The sequence below is a fragment of the Anneissia japonica genome, unplaced genomic scaffold (genome assembly GCF_011630105.1).
Source record: "Anneissia japonica isolate Jap-2015-1 unplaced genomic scaffold, ASM1163010v1 scaffold643_len365518_cov145, whole genome shotgun sequence".
NCBI lineage: Eukaryota > Metazoa > Echinodermata > Crinoidea > Comatulida > Comatulidae > Anneissia > Anneissia japonica.
In genome coordinates this window covers 56,023-60,577 of record NW_022720534.1, presented here as the reverse complement: position 1 = coordinate 60,577, position 4,555 = coordinate 56,023, and positions in this window count along the sequence as shown.

Genomic DNA, 4,555 nt, shown 5'->3' with positions numbered 1-4,555 from the left:
GATTATCGAAGAAGTGAGGAATAGCATATATAAAAAACTGAAGTCGTCGAACTCGCATGCCATGCTGAATGATCGGAAAGGTGTAATTGTAACTTGTCTACGCTGGAACTTTACAAGACGATACGTTGATTTTGTTTTCCTGAAAGAATTTTACATATTCGTTAACCAAGTGGCTGGAAGAATTGAAAATTACCCCTCCTCACGGATTTGCGATTGTCCATCGTTGCTTAACACAAGTCAACGCATGGTCACGGAACAGGTCACGGAACAGAGCACGGAACAGGTTACCATATAATCTCCAAATCGAATTTGTTTTTGTGCGAGTTAAAATTAAATAAACAAAAAAAATAAATAAAAAATATACGATTCGTATTGTCTGATATTTTTCTATGACGTAGTTGTGAGATGCTGTTATAAATTTGTGGACATTTTCACTGCAACATTCACATGTAAACAAAACAGAAATGGAGACTGTTTGGAGCATCGAATATCACGAGAAGGACGGTAACTTAATCACGAACGTCTACCAACCGAACGAAGACGTGAACGACGTCGCATTCGACGTATCTGTCGTCCGCACTCCGAACGGTCGGGGGTTTTCGATGACCATTAGAGCGGAACGCACGGACGAGAACAGAAAGAGTGGACGGAATCTGGTTTTCGTTGCGAAAGGCGATGCGATCTTGGCCACCGTTCGTCGGCCCGACGACGACGGCAACGCAGATGCCATGCTGATGGTATCCGTCGTTCACACGTCCGAGGAGAGAACGTTCGTTAGATCGTTCCGTGCAACGTGCGAGGTAGGCGGTCTTCGGATGAACGAGATAAATTTCCTCATTCCCTATCTGGATCACCAAGGTCCCGAAAGAACGAGCAAGGGAACTACCAAGATATCGGGATTTGTAACGTCGAACGGCGTGCGAAAGACCGATGGCGTGTTGACAACCGATCGGTTGCGATGGACGACGCTCACTCTGGAACTGATCGAACTCGATGCCGTGTGCGTTCCGTTGATCTCGAATGATCTCGAAGTCGTGAACGAAGACGACCGGACCTTTGTGGCCGAATTTCCTTTCTAGACGAAATAAATATTTAAATAAAAGGAACCTTTGTCATATTATATTTACGACTATGTCGGGTTGGACGATGAACATCGACGAAACAGACGGTCTCGTGCTCGTACGTGTGACACGGCCGAACGAAGATGGTCCAACTGGAGTTGCGATGTTGACCGTTTGCGTCGACCACACCTCTCTGGATGGAGGCTTTGCGGTATATTTGCAGGCTCGTCGTAAAATCGGCATTTACGGTTCGAGTACCGTGTACATGATCGTTCCATTGCAAAGGGCTGCAAATACCAAAAGTTTGGGTACGACCAAGATAGCCGGTGCAGTAACGTGGAACGGTATACGAAAGACGGAATCCGTCATCCTCAAAGATCAACTGAAATGGACTACACTCAACATAGCGCAGATAGAAATTCTTGACGTGTGCGTTCCCCTTATGAGAACCGATATTTGTGATTTTGACGAAAACGATGTCGAATAAAAAAAAATTTGTTGAGTTACAAAACTAAATTTTGTGGTTTGTTTTTGTCTGTCGTAATATAAACGTGTATTTGTATGCCAGTTGAACAGGGGACAAATAAAAACCCCCCATGAAGGCTAGATTGCCCTCAAATCTAACGGACGCAATCGTTACAGCGTTGAGGGATGATCACGTGGTCCGTCTGCGCATTTCGAACTTGTCGACCGCTTGGGATGGGGTCATGCACAGTTCGAAAAAAGTCAACAGATGCGGGTGCGGTCGAGCGTCATCGTCGTCGTCGTACCAATGCGATTGTTGCGGTACGAGAGCTTGCAGGGGATGCACGAAAAATTCGACGTGCGTCCAGTGCGAGAAGTTTGTGTGCGACGTGTGTTCCGGTGTCGCGACGAAGAGAAAAGGAATTCGCCCCGACAGCATGTGCGACGGCTGTTACAATATGCGTTGCCTCGTCGGAAGAAGAAGAGAAACGGTCGGCGGCGTGCTTCGGGCGATGGAAAACGGGCCCGTGCTGCTGGATTTTGTCACCGCGATGAAATTAATGCAGACCGAATTGGCGGAACACAACCCGGAGAAAATTGCGTTCGCGTTGGATCGCTTCGGGAAGAAGAAGAACAACGACGGTTATTGCCTCGTTGGCAGATTTGCAGATGCGTTCGCTGCTCTGCCCTCCTTGCAGACACTCGTGCTGGTCGACGTACCCGTTGGCGATTCGTTCTTTGCGCGTCTGATGGCCGACAGCGAAGCGCTGCGACACGTCTAGTTTGTGCGTTGCAATTCCATGGTGTTCGGAGAGCGTTCTCGCTGCGCTCGCGGCGATCGTGACTCGCCGATTACCTTATGTCTGGTCGAGATGGACGTTTCGCCGTCAAAACTTGCCAGATCGTTAAACTGGCGTCACGTCGTTGTCGTGTTGAGGAGTTGTACGTTCAACGTCGACGAACTTTCGTCCGTCGAGAACCTTAAATTCGTCGTGGAAGAATGTGGCAAGAGACCATGCCGGGAGTGCTGACCGTGGATTTCTCGATAACCGAATCGAGCGAACGGGTGCATCGACTGACGATCAGCCGCTCCATGGGAAACGTCCGCAACGTCGGCATCGTCAGCAATCGAGGATTTTGGTGGGTGGAGATGCGAGGTGACGGGATCACCATCGAACACGACAGGGTGAACAGGACGTTGTCGAAAGTAACCTCGTCGGGTGGTAAGACCGTTTTATGGTTTCTTCCCAAAGACATATTTCGGTTCAGCATCAGAACCGGTTTGTGCGGTCGTTCACCCGTGAGCTTTCGGTACAGCATCGATTCGAGTAATTCGGTGCATTCGTTACAAGTTTTTTGCAGATTGACCATAGTGAAGTTCAACTTGGACGTTTCCTCGTTACCCGGCGTGCTAAGAGATTACGTTTTGAATACCCAGTGCTACAATAAATAAAAACAAAATAGACTATTTCCTTTTTTTTTGTATAGTTTTTTATTACAAAATTTGTTCTTTTTCTTCAAACATTGTTGTCGGATACCCTCCTTGCTCTGTAACTCGAACGTCCCTCTTTCTCGAACGGTCTCTATCTTCCGGATTCTATTTTTCTTCTGATGCAGTAAATACACGCACCGACGATTAGACAGGATACAACAGCTGCAGCAACGCCTATTGTGACGATTGCCGGTATGTTATCACGAAGATCGCCTGAATCGGATGCCAACGCACGTGCGTCTCGGTAGAACATCCATTGGCCTTTCCCGCCGTAAAAGCATCGTTCGCCGTGAGGTTTTCTTGACCGTGGCCGGAAAGTTTTAGACAATTCTTCACGTCTATCAGGTTATGTGCTTCGCAATGCAAACTGTGTTTAACGCTTAACTTGTATGCGTTTGCCATCGAACAAGCTGCTGCTGTTGCAATCAGTAGACAGAAAAATTGGACTCTCTTCATCTCGGTATATTGCTCTGTAATGCTACTCTGGAGATTAACGTTCGATTCTTATACGTTCGAAGCGCGAAATGTTCTGCGTCATTCTATGCTTCTCGATCGTAGTGGCGGCTTCGTCTTTATCCTCCTTCTCATCCTCCGCCCTTTCCCCCCTTCCCCCGAGACCGTTTTTGGCCATTGGAACGATTTGAGCGGGGTGATCGACCGACACGTTACGTTTGTATTGGTACCAGATGACATCGGGTTAGATGATCGCAATGGATCGATATTGCAAAAAGTCTTCCTTGCAGAGTAGGATTTCGGGCCAGATAATCGCGCCACGCATTTCGATACGTCCGCTGTGCATCGAGGGAATCGTACTGGTAAACGGCAGTGGTGGCGGCGGCGGTGGTAGCAGCAGCTGTAACGCACTTTTGCTTACGGATAACGTTCGCCTGGAGCGGTTCGCGTTTCGTTGCGACGGATATTCGGGAAAACGAAATTCCAACTCGGCCTTCGTCCGGGTGTCTGGCATTGGCCGCGTGAGTAACGTATCCTTGACGCGGCTCCGAGTGTTGGGTGGTGGTGGTGACGACAACAACGGCGTGGTGAGCCTGGGTTTCCGTCCTCCTCCTCCTCCGGTCCTCGTACACATTTCGGGTCTGTTGCCGGATAGGAAGTTTCACGCGCAGAACGGTACCTTCAGCTTTCTCGAAGGTGGGTCGGTCGTGTTCAGGAAGACGTCCGGTCGCGCAACGGTGGTCAATAGCATGCTGGTGGAAACGGTCGACTGCCCCGACTTGATTCTCGACCTAGACGGCGTAGATTTGATGGACTTCGATCTTTGGGGTGCTTCGTACTCCTGCAGCGGAGACCCGCGAGGCGGAACCGCGTCGTGCAGTCTCGAACTCGTTGCAGGCTGCGTCGGGTTTGTCGTGCTCGCCCTTCTCCTGTGGGCAATCTGTGTCGCTGCCCGAATGCACGTTTCGAATCGCAAGGAGGCAGAGGATGCATTGGAATTCAGTCGACGCTGAAGAAACGTTTTAATCTTTTCGCGAAACCGCCGGCCGGAAGCGAGTGACCTCCCGGATCGAGTCTGTGCAAC